Genomic DNA, 10,354 nt, shown 5'->3' with positions numbered 1-10,354 from the left:
TTGGATGAGGTAGGACCTCTCTGTGGAGGTGACACGGAGGAGAGACCCAGGTGGTTGTAAACAGAGCCAGACAAGTTGAAAGCTAGCACTCCAAGCCTCTGCTTCTCCAAGGTCTGTCTTTGGTGTTTGTTCTCTTTTGTTTTGGCAAGAAGGGAATGCATTTTGATATAACTGCAAGCTTACAGAACCAGGTGATGGTTCTTCTCAATCGTCAACTTGAGATCTAGAATCACCTGAGAAGCAGTGTCTGGGCATGCTGCAAGAGGTTATCTTGATTAGGTTCATCCAAGTGGGAAGACTTGCCTACTGTGGGTGGCACCATTCCCTTGGTTGAGATCCCAGGCTGTATAAACTGGAGAAAGCGAGCTGAGCACCCTGGGAGCTCGATACTTCCTGATTGTGGCTACGGTGTGACTGCTGCCTCCTGCTGCCTCCTGCTGCCATGGCTTCCCTACAGTGAAGGGCTTGAACCTGATACCATGAGCCAGAATCAACCACAGCACCAGTGAAAGCAAGGCAGACATCTTTACGTTCATCATGTGTCTGTGTTTTGCCTTGTTCCTCTCTCTATCAAGTACACCCCTTTTCTCAGAGCCCCTGTAAGTACATAGTGCAAACATTCTGCCCGCCCCCACACTCCTGGGAGTAAGAATCCTCCCTCTCACAACCACAGTCCGTATCTGTTCTACAACCCGTGCCACCTTTGTCAATTGCCTCAACAACAGCCTTTTAAAACTATGCCTTTTCCAGGTCCAGGATCACCCGGCACATCCGTCCCTCTTGTGACGCCTTCCCACTTGGGTTTGATGACAGTTTCTGAGGCTTCAGATGACATCATGCCTGTTTTGAAAGGAAGACCACCAAAGTGACATGGACTTTTTGTGGGAGGTGGGGGGAGGCACCTGGTGATAATTTTGTGTGGTCAGGGAGGACTCTCCAGGGTTGATCCACTATGAAATCGATGTTTTCTTTTGGTAATGACTATGCCATTTGTTGGGAGAAGAGGTGGCATTTTTATCATACACATATTTGGGCCTAATTCATTTTTCCATTCATGGGCAATTTCTTTCATCTTTGCTTCTCCTTACTACTTGTAGGTTCGTCAGCTTTCTGTCCTGTGACAAAATATCTGGGAAGAAAGGTTAATTTTAGCTCATGGCTTCAGAAGTAAGAGTCCATGGTCACTTGGCTCCATTGCTTTGGACCTCTCATAAGATCTCTGTGGCACCGACAACCTGTTTGCCTTATGGTGGAAGGAAAGCAGAGGATGGGCCAGGACCCAGCACCATACCCTCAGTTTACTAGGCTCTTTCCTTTGGGCCTTGCCTGCTAAAGGCCCTGCTGCTTCCTAGTGGCACCACAGTCTGAGGACCAAGCCTTCACCCACATGGGTTTTGGGAGCGCTAAAGCTCACTAAATCAAAGCTGCATTCTGGAAGTCTGTGCTCTACTGTGGGAAGAGGGGGCTTTTCTTCCATTCACACCTATTTCTGTAATCATCAGATAACTACAAAATCACAGACTTGTGTAAGTGGAGACTGCCTTGTCGTTTCCCAGCTGCCCAGACCTGAATAATCACCCAGAAACTATATTAGTTACAACACTGTTTGGCCTATCAGCTCAGGCTTCTTATTAATTAACTCTTACATCTTAAATGAACCCATTTCTATTATTCTGTGTATCACTACAAGGCTGTGGCATACCAGTAAGTTCCCTGAGCATCTTTCTGCTTCGGCAGCTACATGGTGTCTCTTTGACCTCACCTACTCTCTCTCTATGTCTCTTCCAGACTAGCTATATTCTGCCCTGCTATAGGCCGAAGCAGCTTCTTTATTAGTCAATAGTAATAAAACATATTCATAGCATACAGAAGGGAACCCCATATCAGACTTATACCTTATTAATAGTTTATATCACTACAATCAGATTCTTCTCAAATTAGACCAGTGAGAACCCTTAAAACTGACTTCTGGGACTGGAGAGATGGCTCAGCAGTGAAGAAAGAGCACTGGGTACTTTTCTAGAGGACTGAGGTTTGGTTCCCAGCAGTCACATGGCAGCTCACAAACATCTGTAACTCCAGTTCTGGGGTGCTCAATGCTCTCTTCTGGTCTCTGTGGACACTCTACATACAAATGCATTTACATATACATGCATAATTAAAAATAAAATAAAAATTTTAGTTGGCTTCTGTGTCTCTATGACATCACCCTCATTCCTGAAGTGTTTCCTTGCTTTGTGTGTTTGTGTGTGTGTGTGTGTGTGTGTGTGTGTACAGGCACAGATGTGCGTGAGTGTGGAGAGGCCAGAGGACAGCCTCAGGTGGTATCCCCAGGCACCGCCTGCCCACCTATTTTTGAGACATTTCCTCACAGGCCAGTAACTCCCCAGTAGGCTATGCTGGCTCACCAGTGAACCCTGGGATCCACCTGCCTTTATTTACCCATCACTAGGATTACGAGCGCATGCCACCAGGCCCAGCTTTTTAAGAGTGGGTATGGGGGATCCAGTTTAAGTCTTAGTGCTTGAAGGGACATGCACTTTCCTTACTGAGCGACATCCCCAGGGCCAGTTCCTGGCTGTCTGACATAGTAAGATGTTTGAGGATTACCTGGGCCTGCCTGGTTCCTTCTTTGCCTCAGCCCCAGTCTGAGCCTTTTTCTCTAGTAAGCCTGATCCTTTTGGTGTGCAAAGATAATTAAGATGTGAGACCCGGGCAGGCCAAGCTTTTCTCCCAGTTTTCCCGGCTTCTGAGTCCCTCGGGACAGGGCTGGGAGACTTCTTAATTCCTATCACGTGTGAGTCACCGAGGACTGTGGAAGCACAGGTTCTGATCTGACAGGTCATGTTTACGACTAGGGATCTACACTCTGACAAGCTTCAGGGCATTCTGATGCTCCTGCTCCCTGAGACACCCGAGCCCTAAGGACGGAAGCCAGCACTTCTTAGAACACGGTGTGCAGATCACCCCAGGACATGTTCATATGCGTACTCCTGGCCCTGTACCAAACTTGCTCATCTGGTAGCCTTGGGATAGGGAGAGCTTGTTTTGCTATTGTTCTAAGGCCTTCGAGCATGCTAGGCAAGCACTCTACCACCTAATCAAGTGTCTCTAATACACCTCCAGGTACCTCTGCTGCTGCTGACCTGGGATTGCATTCTGAGAAACACTCACCCAGGACATCGGCTCTCAAAAGTGGCTACGTATTAGACTTCTTAGGGGGATATTTGACTTCTTTTGGTTTGTGTTTAAATACCAACCCAGAAGACTCCAGAAACTATGATTTCTTTGGTGTAGGATATTCTGGCCAGTGAGAGCTTTCTGAGCGTGGCAAGTGGTGCTGTTGCTCAGCATGGCTGAAGATGATTTGAGGAGGTGGGATTCAGCGGAGAAGGCATTAGGAAGGCCTTTGTGAGGAATTACATAGCAGCCAGTACATTCGAACTGAAGGAAGAGAGGAGAGTGAGAAAGGCAGGTGGGGTAGGAACTGGGTGAGATGCACCATGAATCTGGACGCTGCTCCAGTGGGATGGGGAGCCTGGGGGTAGCTTGTGAGCTGGACCACCTGAAAGGAGTGTCTTCATTGCAGTCAATCCAAGGCTGCTCTTCTTACCACTTACCAATCTTAGCACCATCTCCCCAAAGATTTGCAGATGTGAGGAAGGAGGAAAGTGCTCCCCAGCCTCCCCCTTATATTTTGAGTACTGTCCATGGATATGAAACCTTTGAAAAAGAAGCTCAGCCAGAGTAATAAAGGACTGTGTTATGCAGTAGGGGCTTGGCAGATAGGGGACATCTTTCATCATTCACAACAGTGTAAATGCTTACTGTGACCAAACTGTACTCTTACACATGAGTAAGATGGCGTGTCTTTTCTTATGCTTGGTGTTGTGTGTGTGTGTGTGTGTGTGTGTGTGTGTGTGTGTGTTATACATGCTTGAGTATGAGGGTACATGCCAACAGAGCACATGGAATAGACAAAGTTTGGGGACAACTATTTTCTTTAACAGAAAGATTCCTGTGTGAGGTTCTGCATTTGGTTCGCCTATAAAGCCGGGCAGCCTCTAGAGAAATGATCATTTGACATACAAGCACGGCAGAAACATCGACCCAGAGAGAAAAGCCGGTTGGCTTGCGGCCTCCTGCCATGGCAGTTCCAACAAAGTGACAGTAACTTGAAAGTTTTGCTCCTCAGCTGTCCTCCACAGGGCATCGTGCAGTCGACTGTGCTTGAGTTAAACCCGAGGCTTGCCACACGATTCTATTCGTATCTATTTTGATTCTGGCAGTTGCTAACTCTTTCTTCTAGGAAAAGGTGGGGGCGGGGGCTCCTGTTGGTGAGACTCTACGGTGCTGAGCTGTGAGAGCACTGGCTGGGCAGAGGCAGGTACGAGCGGTTCCTGGGTAACTTTCAGCAACACTCCCAGGCCCTGATAGTTGGCAGAGGCCTGGCACCAGCTCTGTCGCTCTGCTGTGAGGATGACCTGCCCTTTCCCTTGGATATTCGAGCTCTGGGGTTCTGTAGGGCCAGAGCTGACGGTGATGTCATCGTCTTGTGATGCTGTTGGGTGACCTTGTTCATAGAGCTGGTCCTGCTCGTCTCTCTCACGCCTGAGAGCTGAGCTGAGAAAACCATTGTTATGATCCAAGGAGAGAAGAATGGGGGACCCTGCAAAGGAGAACCCCAGTCACCCACTCATCCAATCCCCATTCCCTTAAGCACAACTCCCTTTGATCTAACCTAGTTTCTAGCAACTCTCAGCCTGGCAAAGCCATAAAGGAAGAAGAAGAGAAGATGTTGATGAGGGCTGGAGCTCAGTGGCAGGGCACTTGGCTAGCCCCTGTCTTTCGGAGACAGAAACAGGATTGGAGTGACTAGTGTTCAGCTAGTTGCAAAAGCAAGGCTTCTCCACGCCTCATCTGTGTCCCTACCTTGTAACCCACAAATGATGGCTCTCAAGTGCCTTCCAACCTCTCCAAACTTGTTGACTCAATAACAGAGTGCTCTTGGGCTGAGAGGACACAGCCCAAATGAGGACACTAAGGCTGAGAGCAGGACCAAGGAGCTGCTAAGTGGGGTGGCAGAGTCTGGCCCTGAACCCTCACAAAAGCTCAGTTCAACCACCCGGCTACATCCACGACCAGTGTGTTGGTGAAATCCGTCTTGCCTAGCCTGTGCGTGTGGGTGGCCACAGCTCAGCATTGTAGGAGCCACTGTTAGTATCTTTTGCCTGAAAACTGTCCCCTGGGGCCTGTGGTGCATGTGATGTTGTCTGTCCTGTGCTTCTGGAAGTGTGGTTGGAGTTTCACATACTGCTTGGATTTAAGGAAAAAAAATGGCAGTTTGCAGTCTAATGTGTTGACAGTGAACCAAGACTGTTGAAGCTAAATGGGTAAGAGTGTAGCACCCCCTGGTGTTGAAACATGCTCTGCGCATTTGGCTGATCCTGGGAACTTAGAGCTGGACAGGAGTGACAGAGGTTACGGTATGCTGTGGAACAGGAAGACAGAAGGCTGAGGTAATGGCTGTGTATTTCAGAATCTACAAGAAGAAATTTTAAGTTTGCTCCACAAACAAACTATGTAAGTGTAATTATTTTAAGCACATGTTCGTGGAGATAAACATTTATACTGATTTAGACCCCACCCAATGCAAACACATTTTGGGCCCACAGAGAGCCCATTGATTTCTACGTGTGTATTTTATGCTCTTGTCTTTTGAGACATCTTGATTCACAGCCCCCGACTGGGCTGGAACTTGTGATCCTTCTGCCTCGGTCCACTGAGTGCTGAGATTGCAGGTGTGCACCACAATGCCACACTCTAATGTTCAGTCTTTATGTGCCCAATTTAAAAAAAATACATTTTATTGGGGGTTAAAAAAAAGACATGTAAGTTTAGGTGAAATCTCTTAGGAGCATTCTCTGTGTTTCCCCTCATTTGAGCAAGTGAACCCCAGGAAGGGGGAAGAGACTCAGCTAAGTCCACAAAGCTTGTTGGTGACAGCAAGGCCTGAAAGGCTTGCTACCCATCTCTCCATCGTTCATTTAATTCATAGTGGGCGTGGATGGAAGACCAGGTCGCCATTAGCCTGAACGGCAGCTGCTCATTCTGAATCCTTCCCCCAAAGGGGAACAGGAGGTGCTGGCATGTGACCGGAAGGGATCACAGCCCCCAGACCTATGGCTATCTACTTCAGGGGCTGCTCAGCTGTATGAACAGCTCTGCGGGAGCTGAGCCACATGGTGCCCAATTCCATCTCAGAAGTCGATTAGTTGGTGCTGTGACCTAGGCAGGTCTCTGACTCCCCAGTCTTGGTATCCCCCTGTGTGGTGACAGTACCGAGTGACACCCGGCTTTCTCACTTCGTCTCCGAGTGCTCAATCTTACTCAAGGGTTCTCTTGCCCATTGAACTCCTTGCTGACCTTCAGCCAGGAAAAAAAAAAAAATCCCATTCCCACTGCTCTGCCAAATCCCCACAGAGCCTACACCCCCCTCCCAAGACAGACTCCCTGGGATTGCTGTTTTCTCCACCTCATTTCCCCACTTCCTTCATAGCACTTACCTTAGGCCCTTATTGGTCCTGTCGGTCCTCCGACAGATTCTGGCACGTGGTAGACATTTCTTTTCCTCCCTGGTGTGGAGTGTATGTGTTCATGTATGTCCGTGTGTGTGTGTGTGTATGCGCATGCGTGTGTGTATGCGCATGTGTGTGTGTGTATGCTTAGGGAGGCCATCGATTGCTGTTTTATCATTCTCCACCTTATTTTTTGAGACAGGGTCTCTCACTGACCCTGGGGCTTACTGATTCAGCAAGACTAGCTGGCCAGCAAGCTCAGGGATCTTTCCAGGACTGCCTTTTCAGGCATGTGCCACCACACCTGCCTTTTCCCCAGGGTGCTGGTATCTGACCTTAGATCCTCACATGCACTTGGGAAGTCCTGAGCCTGAATAAATCCAATGAGTTCAGTCAGATTCTCCTGAAAACTACTCAGGGAGACAAGAGTGGAGAACCAGACTAAGACAGGTAAAGACGTGACCTCAGCCCACTGTGCCTCAGTGCTGCTTCCAACCCGGGAATGGTGCCTGACCTGGAAAATTCCAGGGTTGTCTTGGGCTGCTCATGTAGCTGCTTGTTTTACAACTGACCCTAGGGTGCTCCATCTGCACAGCTGGCACGTGGCACAGCCATGCATCGAAGCTCAGTTATCTGACTCCATGACACTGCAAGATCCTCTATGGGGACTTTCCAAACCCACAAAGGACAGCTGGGGGCTCCTGTCAACACCTCGCCCTGGATCTCCACAGCAGGGTAAGTGGGTGGGAAGAACACCAAGAAAAGAATACCCTCAGGGGTAATCAATATCAGAAACCACAATGGGGCTTGCTGTGTTCACACCCATGAAACTTCAGCATCAGCCAAGAAAATAAGAACCGACATGCTCGATGAGAGCGGAGCAACAAGCCTACAGGAGCTGAAAACACTGGGCCTTGTAGTCCTCATTCTTGGTGTTTTCCATGTAAACCGAAGCCTGGCAAGGTGCCTGCAGCTGGCTCCTCCTGGTAGTCCCAGGCACATGGGAGCAGAAGATGGCTGAGGGGTGAAAGGGAGGTGTAAGCCTTGCTAAGCTGAGGAGACTCCAGTACTGGGGGATGGTGTCTTGTCTTTCTAAATTTCCATTGATCCTTTCTGTCTGCAATGCCAGTCACATAGCACTGCTGGCCTGGTGTCATTTAATCTTCACCCATTCGGCTTTACTGGAAGACAAGTTGTTGGCCAGGCCTCAAGCCTGGGGTTGTGAATACAAGTAGTCACTTGTCTGGTGGGACTGTGTTCAACTCTTAAGTATCCTATCCTTCCCAGAAGCAGAGGAAGCCAGGACTTACCCCAGCTTAGCAACCCCACCCAGGCAACAGCAGGGCTCTACAGGCACTCCACCCAACCCTCACTGCAGGGTCTTGCTGCTGCCGTGGGGCCCAGTCCATACCGAACAAGCCTAAGCTCTGCCCACCTTGATTGCTCAAGAGGCTCCAGAGCCTCCAATGAGGTTCCACAGCAATAGCTTAACACCACGGTGCCTGAGGTGTGTCCAAGAAACCTGTCACTACTAATACCAATTACTTTTCAGTAACTTACAGCCAAGTGTTTTCTACGAAACGGGCCTTCTTTGCCTCTAGCAATGTCTCATGTTTTGGTTTCCAGTGATGGCCCTGTATTTTCCGTCCTTGTGAGAAGCAACCACTGTTCCTAACATAAAATGACCAACCCAGGAATGGAGGCATCTGATGAGTCCACATATTTGACAGGAAGCAACTTCCAGGAGGGTTTAGTTTGACGGACACTTTGAGGGTACATCCATCCTGGTTAGGAAGGTGGGAGTGGCTCATCTGTGATAGCAGGAGCATGAAGCTGCTGGTTCACATTTGGGTAGTTCAGGAAGCAAACCTTAATGCCATCTCTCAATCAATTACCCAGTAAAAGGGGTTCTACATCCTCCCCAAACAGCAGCACCAGCAGGGGATCAAGTATTCGAATAGCTGAGCCCATGGAGGACTATGCCCATCATAACCATGACAGACTGTTACAGAAGCAAGCATGGGATATCCAGCGGAGTGCTTTAAGTCTAAGGCATAGTTGCTTGGAGTCCTTCCTTTGCCATTCAGTAGACCGGTAGCGGTAGCCCTGGTGTGGGGGACAGTGGCAGGGCTCTGCTTGAGCTGTCAAGGTACAGGACTGAGTACCAGACATGAAGGGACTGACAACCTCATACTACCTCCTGCTCCTCAACTTGATAACACAGGCGGTTACTCTATAATTTGCTTTCTTGCCATTATCAGATGAGCTGATGTTTGTGTTGGGTGTAGTCAATCAAACTTTAGCATTCCTACGTTTCAGAAATGTGTGTAAAATAAGTTTTCACAGATGAAGTTCTAGTGCAGTCTATCAGGGAGCTGGCCAGAGACCTGAAGGAGCATCACTCACAACACTGCATGCCTGAGGTAGAACAAGAGGTCAGGAGGGCAGACACACCACAGCTGCGGTAGACACTGGACACTGGTTTAGTACCTGTAGCTGGGGCCTCTGCCATACACCCACGCAAGCTCAGCTGATGTCAGACAAAGCCACCCTGCAGCCACACACCAGCACTAGAGTGACCTAAGTGTTCCAGTTTGCTCCTTTTAAGACTGCAGGGCTTGAGAGGACTATGATAGAGTGGTTTTGCCTGAGGCACGTTGTTCAGCGAGTTAGTTATGGCCGTTGCTGTTAGCATTTGGTTAAGCTGTCTACTACTCAGGAAGGGGGATCCCAAGGAACCACCACTTGGCACAGACCAAATCCCATGCCCTGTGTTTCCCAGAGAACAGGACATCACCTAGCACAGCTAAACCCAAGGACAGTGTGGGGGTTGTCAGGAGGGTTCTGCTCTGCCTAGTCACTGAAGACAAAACTCCCATCAGCTCAGCCACACTTGTTTTTCTCTTCTCTAACTTGTAGGACAGGTACTATAAACAACAGAAACAAAGCCTCTTCAACATTTCTTTGGCTCAGAGCACATGAGCAAACTGCATCTGACAGCAGATTAGCCAACTCACTGAACATATTTACAGACACGGCCTCTACAGTGCAGACTGTCTATACTTTTCTTTTTGTGGTGCTGGGGACTAAGGACCTGATGCATACAGGACAAATAGCCAACCCATGAGAGCCACGGCCCTAGCTCAATTGTCTACATTTCGCGGTGGGGTAACTACTTAGAGCAGGTGTTGACTCTAAGTGTTTCTGTGATTTCATGTGAAGTGCTGGCTGGCTGAAGCCAGAATGGAAGTAACTTTGTTTTCAGCCTCATCAGGTCCTTGTCACTGGCAGCCTGTGATCCACGAGTGGAAGATAATTTCTTCAGTCACAAAAGTTATGTATTGTGTCCTCCTGGCAGGTTTGAGGTCACTCGCCCCCTCCCCTCTGGCCTGGTTCTCTCCGGGGTTGAGCTCTTACAGCCCCGAGATAGGAGAGGCTACTGGCAATGACCTCCTTGTCCCGGATCTGCTGGTGCAGCTCTTCCTCAGATGAAGCCTCAGAGAATGGCCAAACTTTCCTTTCTCATGTTAAACTTGGCACCCTAGACATGGGAGAGTATGCTGCACATACCAAGTAAAAGCTCAAGAATCCACAAGACACATTAAAAAAATAAAAATAAAAAAGGGACATCAAATTTAATTTAAAGAAAACAACCTGAAAGTAACTCCATGAACAATGGGCAAACAACTCCTGAAGAACGAGGAGGCTGGCAACACTGACAGGAGGCTGGAGAAAAGGAACATGGGATTTAGCTGAGGCTATAAGTTACTCGGAAA

The sequence above is a fragment of the Alexandromys fortis genome, unplaced genomic scaffold (assembly GCF_014885135.2).
Source record: "Alexandromys fortis isolate MF-2015 unplaced genomic scaffold, M_Fortis_MF-2015_v1.1 scaffold_111, whole genome shotgun sequence".
NCBI classification, from domain to species: domain Eukaryota; kingdom Metazoa; phylum Chordata; class Mammalia; order Rodentia; family Cricetidae; genus Alexandromys; species Alexandromys fortis.
This window is presented reverse-complemented; position numbering follows the sequence as displayed.